At 38.7% G+C, this 22229-nt stretch overlaps 1 protein-coding gene across 1 annotated transcript in view; it reads right to left on the bottom strand.

The window, feature by feature from the left end:
- Bka (FCF1 rRNA-processing protein Bka) overlaps nt 1-22229 on the bottom strand; it is an 87351-nt gene that overhangs the window by 596 nt on the left and 64526 nt on the right. The window lies entirely within an intron of this gene.

Raw genomic sequence — 22229 nt, 5'->3', positions numbered from 1 at the left:
CGAGCACTGTTAAAAAAAGTTCCATTTTTCTGCCTTTCTTTCGTTTGTGCAACCCAAGGACACATCTCTTTACTTGGAGCCCACATAATTCAACTAATTTAACTTGACTCTGGTTGTAACGCCTTTATGCACGAAAAGTTAGATCCCCGGTAAAAGGGAAATTGTCTGCAATTCTGGGTAGCATGTCATTTAAAGAGGCTTTCAAGGTATCTGGTGTGTGGCATGACAGGGTTTCTAGAGTATCTGTGTACAAAAACATAAAATTATAGCAAAATGTAGACCACTACATGACAGTGCTGCCATAATCTATTAGTTTCGTATTGATATTTGATACAAATATAAGGATAGAAAGCTTCCACCTAATCAATACTTTATTTAGTCTAATTAATGTACAAGACCGGTTTCGACCTTCTTAGAGGTCATCCTTAGCTGGTCATATATTCTAAAGTTAACGTAACATATAATTAAAACAACACTAAATTCAATTCATGATATGAATAAAAGTGTTCTAGTATCAATATTACAGTTTCTTCCTCGTAGCTATAAAACTATCGTCGAGTTAAATGACCTGAACATGAGACTTAAATTCTAATATTCTATACATGGATAAAATATATTTAAAATACAATGTTCTTGAGCTTGTGTACTTGCAGTCCACACAAACTGTAAGGGATTGCACAGGTGAATTCATACGACTTTCTCGTATTTCATACTTATGCTACTAAATTACACTTATATAAGCAACCGTATTATCTACTATTAACATGACTATGAATATAAAACATTGTTGAATCCAGTGATAAAAGTTACGTGATATGATTGTTAGTGTTTACACCTATGTTTAAATGTTCATGAAGTTCATTGTTTGCAAATGTGATATGAAACTTCGTCAATATACATGTGAATAAATCTTAATCTATCAGATACAATATTATTCAGTTTGAAATTGTTACACGGCATTCTATGCCTTTGCTGGCAGGCCCTAGTGTTTACAGTGCCCTATGTCTTCTGGTATGGGCTAGAGCAATTTTGTTACTTTCATAGATCTGTCTCTGTCTTATCCTTGGCTTTGACAGTATGAAAGTGATTGAGGTATGAACAATGCTAGTAATGCCATTCCTTCTGCAGCCAGTCCCTGCTATGAATGGTGTGAAAATGTTGCTCATAGAGTCAGTTGGTGCATGCATTTCAGTGGGCTTGGCAGACTGATATGTAATCACAACTCCTAGCTCGGTGAGAAAAGCAACGGGAAACTACCTCACTCCTCATTTCCCCAGTACACCTCTTCAGTGCTTAGGCCATCTATGACTGCTGATGGTGGAGCTGTTGAGGATCCAACCAGCCTTAGGGCTGTGGACTGAACATACATACATACATACATACATACATGGCATTCATACGATTCACATTAAAGCATATATCTGTACTGGGAAGCGTTATGTAGATACTCAAGTTAAATTTATAAAATATAGTGTGGGTTGTTGATCTTGCAACGTGCTTTCCTGAGTTTTGTGCTGACTATTTTTGTTAAAAATATTGTAACATGTTGTCATGTTCCATTTTTGTGACACACTGTGCGGCATTTAATTAGAGTAAAAGCTCCCTCTTCACAGTAATGTTGTTGGACATTCTCCCGTCATTCATTAATCTTTCTAACACTAACTTCGACAATGAGGAAATATCAGATCAAAAGTTAGATGTATGGCTTTTCGGCATTTGCTCTATTAACCAGCGTTTCGTCTTAGGTCTGACACTAGACTCATCAGAGTGGGATGTGTCAGACCCTACCCACTGACGCTGGGGAGTATGCAGGTGAACTTATCAGAAGCCTATTTAAGATGCACAGTCTGATAACTGCACACAGGAGATAAAACTCCACAATGGAATTAATGCCCACCTAGCAATTCCAAATGGAAATTCTAAGTTCCCATGGAGGGAATTAGATATTTTTCCACCAATAAAGCATATAAAAAATCAGATCAAAAGTTAGATGTATGGCTTTTCGGCGTTTGCTCTATTAACCAGCGTTTCTAACTTTTGGTCTGATTTTTTATATGCTCTATTGGTGGAAAGATATCTAATTCCCTTCATGGGAACTTAGAATTTCCATTCAATGAAGAAATAGCTATACTGTCTATAGGCCCTAAACGCTATAATACATCTAACGTTGCGAAGAAGTTAGTAATAGAAACAGAAGCAATTATCAATAAAATGCCTCAGGATACACATGATGAACTTAGACAAGAAGCTAAAAAACAACTAAATTGCATTTTCAATTCCCCTGTGTATACCTTAACTCCATCACAACTTAAAAATAAAATCAAAAACACAAAGACCATATTTACCAAGGCAGATAAAGGCAATGCTATTGTTATCGTGAACCAAGCAGGTTACATCACCAAAACAAAAAATTTGTTTACAGATAGTGACTTCACAGTCATCGAAAAAGATCCCACCGAATCCATCCAAAGACAACTCAAACAGACACTTAAAAATACATCCTTCTTGTTAACTGACAGTGAAAAAAGCAAACTCGTCAACATGAACCCAGGACTACCCACTGTCAAAGCACAACGCAAAATTCATAAAACCGGAGTTCCTATACGGCCTATCGTAAATTTTAGACCTAACCCCTTGCACAAAACAGCTCAATTCATTCAACAATTTCTTAAAAAACACTTCACTTTTCAATCAAACAAATCCATCAAGAACACACTCGACCTAATTAAACAATTAAAAAAGTTTAAACTTCAACCATACCCTTCACTACATTCTTTTGACATTACTAATATGTACACAAGTATTAAACTGGAGAAAGTTCTACCTATCATCCTAAAAAATGTACGTACGCACAGTCACTTAGTCAATTAGAAATAGATGACTTCATGTCCATCTTGAAGCTTTTAATTAATAATAATTATTTCACATTTGACAAGTTAATCTATAACACCAGCAGCTGGCATCCTAGCCGAAATATATATGGATTTCTTAGAAAATACAAAAATAGAAAAAGATGGTAAATTTGATAACATATATTTTTGGTCCAGATATGTGGATACTACTTTAGCACTGCTTAATAACATTAACACAGAATCAGAAGTTAACGCCATCAACTTTTTAGACCTAACTATCACTAGACTCCCGTTTTCTTTTAAATACAAAATTTACAGAAAGCCTACACACACACAGAATTCCGTACACTCCGCCAACAAGTCTAGTACACCGTGCCTTTAATATATCTATGTCTAAATCAGACGTAAAGAGTTGAATACTATACGCAATATTGCACTCCACCATAACTTCATAGAACGCTCAATAAATAGATTCAGGCACCGAAGGCAATCCACTTTAAAGAATGAAATAGATAAATCCAAAACTTTTCTCATCATTCACCTTTAATCCCAACAGTTACAGTCACAAACATTTTTAAGAAGCATAACACTAACATTTCTTTTAGAACCAATAACAGAAACCTCGACATATTGCACAATTCTAACTCAATGTTTCAAACCCTTTCGACAAGTCAGATGTATATAGATTCCACTGTAAGAACTGTGACAACACAAATATTGGACAGACAGGTAGATCCTTTAAGATCAGATACACCGAAAACGTAAATGCAATTAAATATAGATTTTCTGTAGTAGGGCAACACGTGAATGACTATAAATATCAGTGTCAAGGTATCAACAACGATATAGATATTATCGAAATAATCAATAAGGGCCTAATACTCGATCTAACTGAACAATGTTTCATCCTACTCGATCAATACTATAACCCAAAGTTTAATTTTAATGACCTATCTGAAAAGCCCACAATTCTGTTTGACACACTTATCTCACTTTAACTTACAAAAGGTATACATTTATTATTCAACCTATTCAATACATACAGTACCACGTTATGTGGTTAATTAGACATAAAAGATGTGAATATTATGGACATGTTTCGTCCTTCTTATTGGGCATCACCAGCATAATCTTAACTAATCTTAAAACAACTACTTTTAAAAAGACGATAACATTTATGGTTTATAAGAATTGAGCTAAGATTTGTTATGATATTAAAATTTATGAAACAGTGGTTAAAAAAATGTGATATTGGGAAGTACAAGTACATGTTGAAATTATTGTAGACTAATTTAAAATCTTGTCTAAAAAATTATTTGTATCGATATAAAGTTCTAAAAACGGCGAACTGAAATGGATCCTCTTTGTTGTGAAAGTCAGCATATATTTGCTGCGGTAGCTGCTAAAACATAGGTCAGAGGGTGAATTTTGTTTATATTATACGTCCCAACATTAAAAGATAGGTTAAGAAAAAGCGAATGTTATGTATCTTCAGTAAGTTGATTGGTTTAAGATAATCTCTGATATAACCGTTGCAAAAGTGTACTGGTTGGAGCTGCTATGAGGAGACTATATCAGTATTTGAAGGTTATACTTGATTTTCACATAAAAGTGTAGTCTTCTATAAGATGTAGGAACCTCGATGAATAGAATGTCATTGGTCTAAAACCAACGCTGCTAACACAACAAGACAGATATACATATGGCGTTTGATTTAATGACACTCTATTCATCGAGGTTCCTACATCTTTTTTTTTTTTTTTTTTTTTTGCTAGGGGCTTTACGTCGCACCGACACAGATAGGTCTTATGGCGACGATGGGATAGGAAAGGCCTAGGAGTTGGAAGGAAGCGGCCGTGGCCTTAATTAAGGTACAGCCCCAGCATTTGCCTGGTGTGAAAATGGGAAACCACGGAAAACCATTTTCAGGGCTGCCGATAGTGGGATTCGAACCTACTATCTCCCGGATGCAAGCTCACAGCCGCGCGCCTCTACGCGCACGGCCAACTCGCCCGGTTCCTACATCTTATAGAAGACTACACTTTTATGTGAGAATCAAGTATAACCTTCAAATACTGATATAATCCCAAAATTAAATAATTTTACACTCAGTTAATTTTGCAGTTCAAAAGGTCCAATTCTCAAATAAACATCAGTTACACCATTATTTAAATTACAAAATTTTACACAATAAAAAGTTAATTTTGTAGAGTTCCAGAAGGGTCTTCAATTTAAAGTCTGTTACTGTTTGTGTTTTCCTAACATATAATTAAATAACACCAGATATCTTATACACATAATTTCTTCAAGTTACATAAATAATTTTCCTCTTCAACAGTCCAAAACGATGAAACCCTAAAAACAATATATGGAGAGTTCACACTTCCAAAATTAAATAAAACGGTACTCATCTTCAAAATACAATGAAAAGCAGCTGTCTGAACACCGGTCACATCACTTTCTGAAACAGCCCAGCACTGTAGTTTGCTTCCACTTGCCCAGATGTCTCACGGAAATAAGTTTCCGCTCAATTTGGTTGAGACTATTGATGATGTCTTCATCAACGTTAAAGGAGGAGAAGTGTCGATGGAAAATATCCAGTCCCTCCTCTTCAGTACTTTGTCTTTTTGCATCGTCACAAAGGTCTCCAACACCCATCTGTGGTGCTGAGGTTAGGATATCATCATCACAAAGTAAGAAATTATTCTAATGTTGTGGCACTCTAGTCCTCTGATACAACCCCCCCCCCCCAATCTTCCCCAAAGTCATCAGTAGCATCATCTTCATTAAAAAGGTCTGAAATGGCAGCAAAAATTGCATGGCTAAAGCAGTTTTGAATAGGGCCTTCCCATATTTCCCTTTCACAGAATGAATAATGCCAAGGTCCAAAGGCTGCAGGTGACTGGTGCAGTTAGGAGGAAAGAAAACCACTTTGATAAACATGTATCTGAAGGATGAGCAGGACATCTATCACCAGCACTAATTCCTTCCTACCAATCCCATCTTAGCATCCAAACTTCGTAAAAATTTTAGAAATATCTCCGATGTCATGCACGCATTTTTGTTTACATGGGAGTGCACGGGTATTCTTGAATCATCCTGGATTCTTAAATTTTCCAATTATTAGTGGGGTAATTTTTCACTTCCGTCGCTGTTAACACACAACAACGCTGTCAGTCTTTCTTTACTTCTTTTTTGCTTCGTGGCATTTTTCTCCACGTACAGCATATGTCTTGGACAGGAGCAAATTGTAAAACACTTCCATTTCATCAGCGTTAAAAATATCCTTAGCATCATATCCTTCAAGAAGTTGAGGCAACGTATACTATTTCCAGTTCGCAACCGTATTGTCGTTAACTTTCGCACTCTCGCCGTACATGGTTTGGAGCGAAACATTGTGCAGTTTTTTAAAACGATCAAACCAGCCGTTAGAAGCACTGAAATCAACCAAACCCAGCTTAAGTGCGAGTTCTCGAGCTTTTTGTTTCAGAATGTTCCCGTCAATTGGCACGTTCTCGCTCCTTTTTCCCTCGAACCATTTCACTAAAATGTTTTCCAGTTACTCGCATGGCGAAGAGCGAATATTCTTCCATATTTTTGCCCCAGAACCGCACTCCACTTCCGCGGTCAGAATAGCTTCCTTCTGTTTCATGATGCCAAACAGCATCGAGGGTGCCAAGTCATATTTGTTTGCCGTCTGCGACAAAGGTACTTGGCTATCCCTTTCAACATCACAAATGATGTCTATCTTTTGTTGAAGAGTCAGCTTCTTACGTTTAAGAGCTATAATAAACGTAGTCCGCCGTAACTAGCAATACAGCTCTTATCACAGACACAGATGTAACTCATAGCACAACTTGCAACACAGGAACAAAAAACAGTGAATGAAGCTACAGATATTCTTCAGTATGCGAGATCTGTGTGAATCCTAAGTAATGAGTGGTGCTGCAAGGTGGAAATGGCTAACCGGTGTAACAGCGCTGCACCATAGGTTAAAGCAGCTGACCTCACTGGAGACATAACCACTGAACTATAATTAATGACGATTCTCCTTTTTCAGATAATCAATGGAAATGATATTTCATTTCATTATGGGATTATTTATACATTTTTTAAATTTATGATTATTATTAATTCCCATTATTATGGATGCTGTAAAACATGATGGTAGAAATCTTGCAGGCTTGATGTACGATATGAAATTAATCATTTTTATGGATATTTGAAGGTCAACTAGCGACCCATCCCAACTAAAACTGTCCTAACTCCTGAATCATTCATGCAAATTATGTACTTTATTAAAGATTATTTTAATCCTTAATGAGTCCTAGAGAAAGTTAAACACTTTATTTGGATGTAAAATTAGGGAAAAATCTTGAATTTATTCACTTATGTGAAAAGTCATTTTCTTACCACTGACTACGAACTAAAATCGCTCTAAAGGGCAAATGGTTGGAGATAAATATATGCCCTCACGGATTTTTTTTGTAGAGCTTGAACAGCTCTACATTTCATACATTTACACTTGGGGTCTATCGATGATGGTTCAGGCAGCGTAAAGCCATGGAATGCACAACTTTCTACTTGTTCCATAATTTTTTCTAGAATATTTTTTCATTTCGTTCAATATCTATAGCAATTTTCAGTTTCTAATTGCTTTTAATCTTCTGAAATATACCTTTCACTGTAAGTCACGTGAAGTTTGCAAGAGACTTTCCGCCTAAATGTTTATATCCCGTGAAGTTACTTGTCTCTCCCTTCATGTACGTGTACGTCAGTTACGTCTCTAGGCCATACAGCTAGCCTCGCCGGAAACTGCACTTCGCTCCCATACAGCCGTCATTCCAGTACTACCTACAGTTCAATGAACTTAACTAACCAACAGCATCGAGCAATACGGTGAATGCGGCTTACCGGTAACAGTGATTTCCAGAGAACGTGCCAATTTATCACGCTTCCACACATCGTTAAAGGAACACTTTCATTTAGCGCATTTACTTTGAACTGAGATTACGTGAAAACAGAAGTTAATCAACATTTAAAGCAAGTTTAGAAAAAGTACCTTATCGCAATTTTTCATTACAACGGAACGTACGATCGTAATTTTATATGAAATATATTGCTTAAAAGCGGACTTTTCCTTATGTCGGGGTTCGTTGCAAGGGGGTTTAAATAACATTGTGCTTATGGCGATTAGGCTGGTCCTTACGAAAATCTTTGTTAAAAGCGGAAATTTCTTAAAAAGGGCACGTTAAAACGGGGTTCTACACTACTTAAGAATTACATTTCCTAGACTAATGTTTTAGTATTTCTGTTTCATTCTTAGAAGCTTCATTCACTGTCAATTGTAAATCACATGGTATTCGTAAGGAAAAATCAATTATTCATTAACAAGGATAGCTGCACACTAGTTAATGATCAAGAATTCTCACAAGAAAAGACAAGCTCTTCACAAACAGACGAGGTCAGTGTTTATATCCTGACAGTATACAGTAGAGTTTCGCTCAATCGACCTTCGCTTATCCGACACTGGTAGACTTAATTTGAACTTTTGGTGTAGACTAAATTCTGGGACACCTGGTGTGGAGGGTGCGACTGTGGGACAAGCACTGGCAGTCATGCGGTAGGATTGTTCAGCATAGTATTGGTTGAGCATGGATGTTAATTTTCATATCCTCTGCAAGTATGGCGAGTAAACGGAAGAAAGTGATTGTTTCTATGGAAGACAAGTGGATGCGTTAAAGGGACTGGACAAAGGGGAAACTCTTCAAAAAGTGGCTTCAGATTATGGTTTTAGACATGTTACAGTGGGAGACTGGAAACATAAGAGGGAAGAAACTGTAAAGTGGTGTCTACCAGACCAACAAGTGAGAGTACGAAAAAGTAAGTGAAGTACTATTTCTTTGGTTCACTCAAAACCGGGAAAAGGGACTTCCAATATGAGGCCATTTTCTGCAAGAAAAGGTGGTGTATTTCTAGGAGTTTAATGAAGGGGACCCTAATTTTACTGCCAGTACTGGGTGGCTTGATCGGTGGGAAAAAAACGGTACGGCATTAGGCATTTTAATATCTGAGGAGAAAAACTGTCAGCTAAATATGATGTCATGAAATTTAAAAAGGAATTTCAAGAAATAATTCTTGCTTTAGGATTAACTGGTAATCAGATTTTTAACTGTGATGATACTGAGCTAAGTTTCAAGATGCTGCCATCAAAAGCTCTCGCAACCTGCACCTGGCTAAAATTGTAGTAAGGAAGGAGTTACTGTTCTTGCCTGTAGTAATGTTACTCAGAACTTAAAAGCAAAATTCCGTATGATTGGTAAAGCAAAGCAGCCTACGACATATAAAAACATTTCTGTTAATGCTCTTCCAGTCCATTACATGAATTAGAAGGCTGCCCGGATGTCTGCTGACATCTTTAAAAACTGGTTTCTTACAAAGTTTGTTCCAGATGTAGAAAAATGTTTAACTTCAATAAGTCTCCCCAGAAAAGCCCTTCTACTAGACAATGCTCCATCACACCCAAATGAACAGCAAATTAGAAGTGCTGACATCAAGGTCATGTTCCGCCCTCCTAATGTGACGTCATTATGCCAGCCAATGGACCAAGGTGTGCTGGAAACATGAAGAGGAAATATCGGTGGAAACTCCTTTCATTCCTGATAGAGGAAATGGACAATCGCAACGACACGATAGAAAAGTCGTAACGAACCAACATGAAAGACATGGCATACTGCATAGCACAGTCTTGGGAAGAAGTTGAAACGACGATATTAGCAACGTCTTGGAACACATCATTGAATGAGGCTGGAACATCGAGAGGAGGTGGTACAAGAAGACGTGGAAAACATTGTTCCCTTACTGAATTGCATTCCAGGCTGTGAGGATACTACGACTCAACATGTAAGTGGTGTGCACAAGATCAGCTGTTTGAACTAACTGATCCTGATATTATTGATTTTTTGAATGCTAACAAAAATGATGATGATGATGATGATGATGATGAAGAATGGGGCACTGCAGAACAAAAGGAGAAAACAATGACTCACAGTGAAGGATTAAGTGCATTGGAAATGGCATTAACCTACGTTGAGCACCACCCGGAAGCAAGCGCAACGGAGGTGTTGGTATTTTGTCGGTGACGGGATCTCGCAGCAAGAAAACTTGAATCACCAGGCAAGCAGATATTGTTGACAAGTTTCCTTTCGTAAGACATTTGGAATGTTTTTGTTCAATACTGCATGTACTGTACAATTTAATTGATAATTCAATAAATAGACTACCTGAAAACATGTCATTGTTTTTCTTTTTGCTACGGGCTTTACGTCGCACCGACACAGATAGATCTTATGGCGATGATGGGATAGGAAAGGCCTAGGAGTTGGAAGGAAGCGGCCGTGGCCTTAAGGTACAGCCCCAGCATTTGCCTGGTGTGATAATGGGAAACCACGGAAAACCATATTCAGGGCTGCCGACAGTGGGATTCGAACCCACGATCTCCCGGATGCAAGCTCACAGCTGCACACTTCTACGCGCACGGCCAACTCGCCCGGTGTCATTGTTTTAGTAATACAGTATAACCTTCCTGTTGTCCGCCTCCGCTGTGTAACGGTTAGTGTTATTAGCTGCCGTCCTTGGGGGGCTGGGTTCGATTCCTGGTACTGCCAGAAATTTAAGAATGGCAGGAGGGCTGTTGTGTGGTTGAAATGGCACATGCAGCTCACCTCCAATGGGGGTGTGCCTGAAAAGAGCTGCACTACCTCGGGATGAGGACGCGAGTTTATTTTACTTTACCTTCCTGTTTTGGTTCATTTTCAAGGTTATTCTATATTATCCAACATTTTCAGTGATCCGACATACTGCAGGCCCCATTTAGGTCGGATAATCAAGACTCTACTCTATACAAGCACTTTAACAGCAAAATACCTCAGAAGACAGTACTGCATTCACAAATCAAATTTTTATTTTTCATTAGTCATAAGTTGGTTTCCCTATTTCACAGGCTACTACATAGCCGACTGCTTCCATTAACAGTTCCATAACAGGAGGTGTTCATGTTTACCAATAGTTTAATTGAAAGCAGCGCAATCTATGTTCAAAATGAGTAGTTACTTTATATCAAAGAAAATGATCACTAAGAAATGTGAAAATGTGAATATCCACAAGCTTAAATGGAAGCAGATTCCAATAATGACTGACACAAACGTTGAACACTTCTGCCTGTGAGGGTATAAAGTGTGAAAATTGAAATATTAGCATCTTCATTGCAAGGATCGACAAAAGAATACATACAGTTAACATTCATCTGAGAGTTAATTTCAATGCAAAACATAGAAAGTAATGTATTCAAACAAACACAATCTAAATCAGGAATATATGAACTCAAATGCCACCTACTATGTTCGCAGGTTGCTGAGTGTCTGTGTATTCTTTGTACCCAGTGTGAAAATTTTGTTTTGGCTAACAATAATGACTTAAGGCAAAGCCGAAAAATTAAAAAAAAGGGCAGAACTGCATTACGTGTTTATGAGTATCAAATGAAAGTAAAAGAAACAAGGATTCGCACAGAAAAATAAAATAATCTCCAAAAGAGCCCAACAGTAAAAAGAAAAGGATATTGCTGGGTCGCATAAAGCCAAGACACAAATGGGATGTAAGGCTGGGTCAGTAAAATAGATCATTAATCCAGAGTAAAATAAAAACCAAAGGTGAAATAAATCTTTCTCCTTCATTTGTAACAAAATACGATCTATTCCACTCAACCACATGGCAAACATACAAAAATCAGGCATCTTACAAATTCAAAATGCCATATAGAAATGCATCAAAAGGCAAAGTCACAGAGATAATACCGTAGATTGGCCCAAATTACCAGACTAGATTTGTACAAAATCATGTCCTTCATAACCACCAGAATGCCCCAAAAAACCAGCTTAGATGACAAATGCCGCGTAGGCAGTTACAAAGCCGGTTTAGAGACCTTAAGACGGGCTAAGCATAATACATTGATGAAATCCCCGACAAGAGATCCAAAATTCCAAGCACTTATAAACGGAGATGTCAATCACACCAACAATATTGGAATAGAATGAATCATGCCACAACACAAAAATGATGCATACAAATATGGTGGGAATTAAGGTAAGAAACGCACACACAATGTGGCAAGACGTCGAAAATAGGCCAAAAAAAAAAAAGGAAAGGGTGAAATAATATGGCAATACCTTCAAAGCATAATGTTCAGTCGGACAGTAACCAAACAGCGACCGATAACTCAGGGTAAAAAAGGCACAGAATTAATCGAGATAAAGTGGACATAGAGTCGCAAACTTACCAAGTAGCCTAAAGATAAAGAATTATAGATTCTGTGTGAATCTCCAGCGTATCATCATTTGAATCTATTATAAATATCATGATGTAATAAGAAGGCCTGCATTATGTTTCTGGGCTCCACTTTTGCTTTACTCCGAAGTTCAAAAAGAAAATCAAGAGACTTAAAATCAAGGAGGTAGAAATGCCAAAGGAAAGATAGAGGACACTATTCCCATCTTGTGACAGTATGATTAACTATCAAGGACAGAAAAAAAGCAAAGATTTCGTACATACATACATTATCATTATAGACTGTTATGCCTTTCAGCATTCAGTCTGCAAGCCTCTGTTAATTTACTAAACGTCGCCACAATCCTCGATTTGCAACTAGTGTTGTGGCCTCATTTAGTTCTATACCTCTTATCTTTAAATCGTTAGAAACCGAGTCTAACCATCGTCGTCATGGTCTACCTCTACTTCTCTTGCCATCCATAACAGAGTCCATTATTCTCCTAGGTGACCTATCCTCCTTCATTCGTCTCACATGGCCCCACCACCGAAGCCGGTTTATGCGTACAGCTTCATCCATCGAGTTCATTCCTAAATTAGCCTTTATCTCCTCATTCCGAGTACCCTCCTGCCATTGTTCTCACCTGTTTGTACCAGCAATCATTCTTGCTACTTTCCTGTCTGTTACTTCTAACTTATCAATAAGCTATCCTGAGTCCACCCAGCTTTCACTCCCATAAAGCAAAGTTGGTCTGAAAACAGACCAATGTAAAGATAGTTTCATCTGGGAGCTGACTTCCTTCGTACAGAATACTGTTGATCGCAACCGCGAGCTCAATGCAATAGCTTTATGACACCTTGATTCAATCTCACTATATAACCATCCTGGGAGAACACACAACCTAAATACTTGAAATTATCGACCTGTTCTTGCTTTGTATCACCAATCTGACATTCAATTCTGTTGAATTTCTTACCTACTGACATCAATTTAGTCTTCGAGAGGCTAATTTTCATACCATACTCATTACACCTATTTTCAAGTTCCAAGATATTAGACTGCAGGCTTTTGGCACAATCTGCCATTAAGACCAAGTCGTCAGCATCAAGGCCCTACACCGCTGGCTGCGCAGTAGCGTGTGACTGGGGAAGACATGTCCATGCGCGTACCGCCATGTTGCGGGCGCTCCTCAGTTTGACACGGAGATCGTATGGAATACGTGCTTTAACTTAAATTTCGCACACATGAAAACAACCACCCTACAAAATTAATGACAGCCTACACCGACTACAGTGTACACACGCAATAAATATACATAGTATGAAGACTATGGTAATATTAAAATATATTTCTCTATAAAAACGGAACAATCTACACAAATCCTTTAGATAGCCCATAGGTGGCGCACCTAAAAAAAAGACAATAAGAAGACTGAAAAATACACTACTACAAAAATACACTAGCAGTACCTCGAAAATTATCACGTCGCTCACTTTAATACTATATAAGGGTCATGTTTGTAACTAATTTGTTCGAACATTGTACGTATCGCAAGAAGGCCAGACTCAAAAGACGAGGATCACGTGACAATCTGTCTCTTGAGAAACCTAGGCTCTACAATTTAGCTTTATTGAAAATAAGAAGACATGTTCCAAAAGCAGTCTGCAACTTAAGTATGATTACATATCGTGAGATAAAAATTGTCTGTCTCTCAGCAGACTGCAGAACACACAAATATTTATAAACTCCTGTACTGATAATAATCTTCAATATCAACAAAAAAGGAAACTTGTAAAATAAAATCTTTATATGAAAGGTAACATAGCTTACGATTCCTCTCTGATAATTCATTAGGCCTACAGCAAATTTTACTCAATTCTCTGAATACATTGTTTAAAAAGTACACGACTGCAGAAATAGCTGCCTCTGTGGATCACGGTAGGGTGTCGGCCTTCGGATCCCAAGATAGCGGGTTCAAACCCGGCAGAGGTAATCGGATTTTTGAAGGGCGGAAAAAAGTCCATTCGACACTCCATGTCGTATGATATTGGCATGTAAAAGATCTCTGGTGACACATTTGGTGTTTACCCGACAAAGTTCATTAAATCTCAGCCATAGACACCCAAGAGAGTTTCGGTTTACTTGGTCTGCCATCTAGTAGGCCTAGAGTAAAACGGAACGTCGAAATTGACGAGCAGACAGCCAGACAGTGTCAAATTGAAATGTCTGCACACGGTAGCCGAGGCCATATTATTATTATTATTATTATTATTATTATTATTATTATTATTATTATCATCATTATTATTACTGCAGAAATCATTCTAAAACAATCAGATACATGTTTTATCATTTTCTGAATATGAAATGCCAGCTCTGTGGTGTAGGGATAGCGTGTTTTCTTCTTACCCGGAGGCCCCGGGTTCAATCCCCGGCCAGGTCAGAGATTTTTACCTGGATCTGAGTGCTGGTCCAAGGTCCGCTCAGCCTACGTGATTACAATTACGGAGATATCTGACAGTGAGATAACGGCCGAAAGGATTCGCCGTGCTGACCACATGACACCTCGTAATCTGCAGGCCTTCAGGCTGAGCAGCGGTCCCTTGGTAGGCCATGGCCTTTCGGGCCTTTTGTGCCATGGGATTTGGTTTGGATATGAAATAACGTAACTGAATGAGCAGAAGTTAAGTTACTGTATCATTATTGTGTAATTTGGATTTAGGTAAATACTGCCTGACATTTGTTACACTAGTGCTAGTCTTCTGTTGTGTATTTCTTAAAATGAAATGAATGTCTAGGGTTAGTTTGAATTTCTCTGCGTGGTTTAGGGTTAAGTTTTATTTTTACCAATTTGCTTAACGTCGCACCGACACAGATAGGTCTTATGACGACGATGGGATAGGAAAGGCTTAGGAATGAGAAGGAACAGCCCGTGGCCTTAATTAAAGTCAGCCCCAGAATTTGCCTGGTGTGAAAATTGGAAACCACGGAAAACCATCTTCAGGGCTGCCGACAGTGGGGTTTGAACCCACTATATCCCGGATGCAAGCTCACAGCTGCGCGGTACTAACCTCACGGCCAACTTGCCCGGTTAGGCTTAAGTAAGAATGGTATCATTTAAGATGTAAAACCCTAGTCATAATATTATCTTCTTGAATATTACTGCTTTTACAAACTCATTCTGAATTAACATTACCTAAGCACATAAAAATTGAAAGTGCGTTCTAATTTTTCTCTAATATGAGCACCATGATTTACACCAGAATGAAAATAGGTGAAACTGAAAGTAAAGCACTTGCAAACAAAAAGATTAATATCATAGTGAACAGTTATTTTGATTAGCGTTTTGTACTGCAGACTTGGATTGACAAGACTGTAATGAGCTTTATTTAGACTTTATATTGTCAGATCTTTCTGGAATAGCGTATTAACAATTGTATTCCTTTATTATAAAGCAAATGGGAAAAATTGGAGAAATGAAGACATACGATACTAATAAATCATTTTTCAGATAACTGATAATTTGAAGCAATACCAGTACCTTACCTAATATTAAAAGGTTTTATCAAGTTGTTTCAATCATATCTTACGGATTCTAGGCCCAGGTTTATCAAATTTGTAATACCGCAACATAGTTTATGTGAAAAATATGTAGCCTTTTTCAGAACAGCTGTTATTATCTCCGATGACTTGGAAAAAGGCAAACAAAAAAGAAGAAGCCTAAATATTCTAAATGTCATGTCCATGCATTCTCTGAATCGATCACCCTATAACCTGCTTAGTTCTCGATTATGGTAAATTAAAGTTATTTTATAACAGTTCTATTTCTACTCACATGTGAAAAGAAATACCAGATCCCTTCCGATAGCAACCTGTACAAATGAAGGTTGCACACAAATTCACCCCCGTGAATATCTTTCCATTCTACAGGTAAGGCCTAACTTCAGGCCTAATATTGCCGAAACTACTGTAAAATATCAGCTCCCACATTCTTTGAAAATATTTGAAAATATATTAACACTCCGTCACATATAATACTAAAACAAATCTACTAACAGGCATGATTCAAATGAAATCGAAAACATGCAAGGGTCTGTAAACATTACAACGTGCTAGTCATGCATTCGAAGCTGAAGCGCCCGCAACATGGCGATGCGCGAAAGTATTCAATATTCCGCATAGCATCAGCGCACTCTGTGAGTCTAGATAAATAATATTAAAGTCTTTGGTCAGCATAGGACAGACTGCTTACTACATTTCCACCTAACTGAATCCCTCCCTGCCATTTTATACCTTTCAGCAGATGATCCATGTAGACTACGAACAGCAAAGGTGAAAGATTACAGCCTTGTCTAACCCCTGTAAGTACCCTGAACCAAGAACTCATTTTACCATCAATTCTTACTGAAGCCCAATTGTCAACATAAATGCCTTTTTGATTTTAATAATCTATCTTTAATTCCATAGTCCCCCAATACAGCAAACATCTTTTCCCTTGGTACCCTGTCATATGCTTTCTCTAGATCTACGAAACATAAACACAACTGCCTACTCCTCTCGTAGCATTTTTCAATTACCTGGCGCGTACTGAAAATCTGATCCTGACAGCCTCTCTGTGGTCTGAAACCACACTTGTTTTCATCCAACATCCTCTCAACGAGTGATCGCACCCTTCCTTCCAAGATACCAGTGAATACTTTGCCTGGTATACTAATCAATGAGATACCTCGATAGTTGTTGCAATACTTCCTGTTCCCTTGCTTATAGATAGGTGCAATTACTGCTTTTGTCCAATCTGAAGGTACCTTACCAACACTCCATGCTAATCTTACTACTCTATGAAGCCATTTCATCCCTGCCTTCCCACTATACTTCACTATTTCAGGTCTAATTTCATCTATTCCTGCTGCTTTATGAAAATGGAGTTTATTTACCATCCTTTCCACTTCCTCAAGCGGAATTTCACCAACATCATTTTCCTCCTCCCCATGAGCTTGGCTGTTTGCAACACCACCAGGATGATTTCCTTTTACATTGAGAACATGTTCAAAATATTCCCTCCACCTCTCCAGTGATTCCCTGGGATCTATTATGAGTTCACCTGAATTACTCAAAACACTGTTCATTTCCTTTTTCCCTCCCTTCCTAAGATTATTACCGTCCAGAAAGGTTTCCCTGCTGCCTTACCTAGCCTTTCCAGGTTATTACCAAAATCTTCCCACGACCTTTTGGATTCAACAACGATTTGTTTCGCTCTGTTTCTTTCATCTATGTACAAATCCCAGTCTACCTCGGCCCTTGTTTGGAGCCATTTCTGATAAGCCTTCTTTTTACGTTTACAAGCTGCTCTCACTTCATCATTCCACCAAGATGTTCACCTTTTCCCATCTTTACACACAGTTGTTCCTAGGCATTCCCTTGCTGTTTCTACTACAGCATCCCCATATGCCACCCATTCACTTTCTATATTCTGAACCTGCTTACTGTCTACTGTTCGAAACTTCTCATTAATCATATCCATGTACTTCTAATTTCCTCGTCCCGGAGATTTTCTACCCTTATTCGTTTGCAGACAGATTTCACTTTCTCTACCTTAGGCCTAGAAGTACTTAGTTCACTACAGATCAGATACGGGTCTGTATCATAGAAAAATTCCCGGAAAACTCGTACATTCCTAACAGATTTCCTAAATTCAAAGTCGGTTAAGATACATTCTATTACTGATCTGGTACCCCTAGCCTCCCATGTGTAGCGGTGAATAGACTTATGCTTGAAGAATGTATTCGTAACTGCTAAACCCATACTAGCACAGAAGTCCAGCAAACGCTTCCCATTCCCAATAGCTTCCATATCTTCCCCACATTTACCAATCACCCTTTCGTATCCTTCAGTTCTTTTCCCAACTCTCGCATTGAAATCGCCCATTAGCACTATTATATCCTTGCTGTTGACCCTGACCACGATGTCACTCAATGTTTCATAAAACTTGTCAACTTCATCCTCATCTGCACCCTCACATGGTGAATACACGGAGACTATTCTAGACCTGATTCCTCGAACTGACAAATCTACCCACATCATTCGCTCATTTACGTGCCTAACAAAAACTATGTTGCGTGCAATGGTATTCCCTTTCTAACACCCGTCAAGCACACTTTGTAATCTCCTATCTCTTCCTCGTTATCTCCCTTTACCCGAATATCACTTACTCCTGGCACATCCAGATGCATCCTCTTAGCTGACTCAACCAGTTCTACTTTCTTTCTTTCATAAGCCCCATTAATATTGATAGCTCCCCATCGAATTCCATTTTGTTCGCCAAGTTGTTTCCAAGGAGTTCCTCGCCTGTCAAATGGGAGTGGGACTCCGTTACTCACATAGATCCGAGGCTTGCTTAAAATGTTCTGAGCTCGGTAAATTCATGAAGCAGGAAGCTACCCTACTTGCCCATAGTCCAAGTGAGGATCTCTCCTCTAACGGGTTATGGACCACCGGTGAATTGCATAGTCCTAGCCGCCTGAGCACATGGAGGGCCATGACTCAGAATATGTCCGAGAAGCCCACTCCCATTCCATAGCAACTGGTATCCCGACCCTCAGGACCACTTATTAGGCCACTCAGCCGTTGCCCATGGTTCACGAACTAGGACGTGACTACAGTAACCCACACCATGAACCAAAAAAGATTTCGTAGTATTAATTAAACATATGTGAAACTGAAAATAAATATAGAGAAGCAGGAGTGTCTTCGTAACTTGAATTCTGGAGATCATAGGTTCGAAATGCACCATCGGGAGCAAAGAAAATTGTGTTCCATAGTTTCCCCAATTTTACACGAGGGAAATACTAGGGCTGTTATTATGGCCACGCTCTTCCTTCTCAGTTCTTGCCTTTTCCTGTCATAGTTGCTGAAAAATCTGAACTAGCGCGACAATTATGCAAAAAGAAAAAACCCACACACAACCTATTTTGTAGTGTTACTTTATGTGTGCTTACTTGGCAGTAAATACACCAACTGGAAAAATTAACGGATCACTTGAATTTTCAAAAGAAAAAGCATGTTAAATTGTAAAACATTTATTACCATTTATCGATAAGACCATTAATAATGTAAATATTCGAGAAATAAATTTTATTTTTATTTTTTTTTGCTAGGGGCTTTACGTCGCGCCGACACAGATAGGTCTTATGGCGACGATGGGATAGGAAAGGCCTAGGAGTTGGAAGGAAGCGGCCGTGGCCTTAATTAAGGTACAGCCCCAGCATATGCCTGGTGTGAAAATGGGAAACCACGGAAAACCATTTTCAGGGCTGCCGATAGTGGGATACGAACCTACTATCTCCCGGATGCAAGCTCACAGAATTAAATTTTAGACCTTCCCCTAAACTACCATTTCACTCGGCGTGAATAAAATTATTTATAGCCTAGATTGCAGTGCATCATTCCCAACTTTACATACTGATTTTCATTAAATTCTCTTCAGCCATTTTCTCATGATGCCTGTACATACATACAGACAGAACTGACGGAAAATTAAAAAGTGCATTTCCTTGTTATTGGGGACACGACAGGTACAGAAATACCATTCTTTTTATATTCTGAACAATGTACAGACAAAACTCGTATTTTATATATATAAGATTTACATTGATAATTTTCATGAAAAACATTCAAGTGATCCCTTAATTTTGCCGATCAATGACTGAATCCCTCCCAGTTGACATAGATGACAACTCTGTGTATAGATGAGGTCAAAGTGATCTATAATGCCACGGAAATTATCCTAAACATAATATCATATATTGGTCGCCAAGAATTGTAGTAAAGTTAACAGTTACCGGACTGTACCTTGTGTCAGTAAAACAAGTCCCTTATATTACTTATTGAAAAGCAAAATTGTATTTTAAAGTGTACCTGCCTGTACATTTCAAATGAACTGCAGCAGGTGGCCCACAGGAGGCTGTTGGACTACCTTTCTTCCTGGAATCGTCTCAACATGATAATACAAATGGTACATAAAAGCAGACCTGGCCAACAACTTGAAACTGCACATGATGGTACATAACCTCTGATTGTGATTCACTCCCAAAATTTGAGGTTAAACAGTGTTCTCGGCAGTGTTTAAACAGGGCCGATTCAGTTTTAGAGTGTGTCTAAGCGACAAGTAACGTCTTTGCAATATGGTAGTCGTACTCGGACGTTGTTTAATGGTAAACATAGTCTCATTACAGTTTCTGCAATCGAACTGATTAATATATCACACGTTGAAAATACCGGAATGACTGCTGGGTCGGTTTTCCCATCCTTGACATGGTTACTCACAGCGTCTGATGTGTGGCCGCGGTAACTGTCGAAAACAAGCCAGCTCTTTTGTCCCAATAATGCACCAGGGCGCCGTTGCCAGACACACTTTATCCAGTCTTCCACAAGTGAATTGTCCATCCAGCCGGAGTTCTGAGATCTGATGATAACACCAGCGGGTAGATTTTTAGGAAGCGTCTTTCGCTTGAGAACAATGTATGGCGGGAATATGGTTCCGTCGGCGAGAATACACAACATTACCATACAATGTTGTTTTTCATTACCACCTGTTCTGATGGTATCACTTTTCACACCCTTAACATTCACAGTCCTGTCCACTGGCATTTCAAAGTAGACTGGCATCTGATCTGCACTGCCAATTTGGGAAAGCAAATATGCATTTTCCTTCCGCAACTGAATTATGTGACGCTGAGACGACAATAACTTCTCATCGTAGGCACCAAGAAGACGCTGTGAAATTGAGGTACGCCTTCGTACGCTCAACCCATTTCTTTTATAAAAATTACAAACCCATCCTCAGCTTGCCTTAAACCTTTCTGCAGAAAGTTCCTTTGCAATCTCTAATGCCTTTAGCTGACACATTTCGGTTGACACACCATATCCCAATTCCTGCCTTTGTGTCACATTTTTAGAGATTTTTTTTTTTCAATTTCTGGAAACCGTATACTCAGTCCACGAAAAGCTCTACGATCACCATTACATGTTAATAGCAAATTTTTCTTCTTTCTTCGATCGCGAATACACGACTCGTCAATATCGTATTTCCCACCAGCGGCACGATTTCGAATAATTTCGGCTTCCCGAACTACTTTCAGTTTCTCACTCGCAGTAAAAGATTGCAAACGCTTTGTGGAATTCATGTTGATACTCTGAGAACGGGCGCGAAACTGGCGCCAAGCGCGGAAGTACCGTATACTGAGAGCGGAGAGAACATTGTTGCCAAGCCGTGTCTGCAGTGATGCCCGATTTACGCGCATTCGGAAAGATAAATTTCCCAAAATTTTGAATAAGACCCGAGCCAATTTTGGAATTGATTATTGATTATTTTCACCAATTTTGGAAGCGATATTTTCGAAAAAAAAAACAGTGCGGGTGGTATTCGAGATTATATGGTAATATAAAATTACTGAATATAAAAGAAGTTCCTTAGGTCCACAATACAAAAACCAAACTGGACACGTTGAGGAATGATGTGGTTAGGAAGGAAACTGGGATTGTTACATCATTGTTAGATCGGAACACTATGTCCAGACTGAGGTGGTTTGGGGATGTAATGAGGATGGAGCCAACAAGGACAGCATATGTTAACTTGGAGCGACATGTGGCAGGGAAACGGATGGTGGGAAGACCAAGAACCCACTGTATGGACATTGTAAAGATGGGATATTGCAGATTGGGGAAGGACACAGGAGGAAGTCATTAACAACAGAACATATGTATTGTACCAGGAAAGCCTAGGTCCTGGTCCATAGTTATCAAAAGAAATGTTGTTCCAGCATATAAGATCCATCCGACGTACGAACATCTAAGTAAAAGAATGTTCCAGTATGTACCAGACTCCACGAGTGCGCTAGGCGGAGTCAAGTGACGTCACCTGTCGTTCCAAGCTCACCTCCCCTAGAGATATTTCTCGAAAATATCTTTCTTTTCGCAAGTTTTCAACGCCTGTACCAATTTTAATGGAACAAACGCTAAATTGTAGCGGCGTCATGAAAACTAACCTCTATAAATTC

This window comes from Anabrus simplex, chromosome 9 (assembly GCF_040414725.1).
Source record: "Anabrus simplex isolate iqAnaSimp1 chromosome 9, ASM4041472v1, whole genome shotgun sequence".
Lineage (NCBI taxonomy): Eukaryota > Metazoa > Arthropoda > Insecta > Orthoptera > Tettigoniidae > Anabrus > Anabrus simplex.
This window is presented reverse-complemented; position numbering and strand designations above follow the sequence as displayed.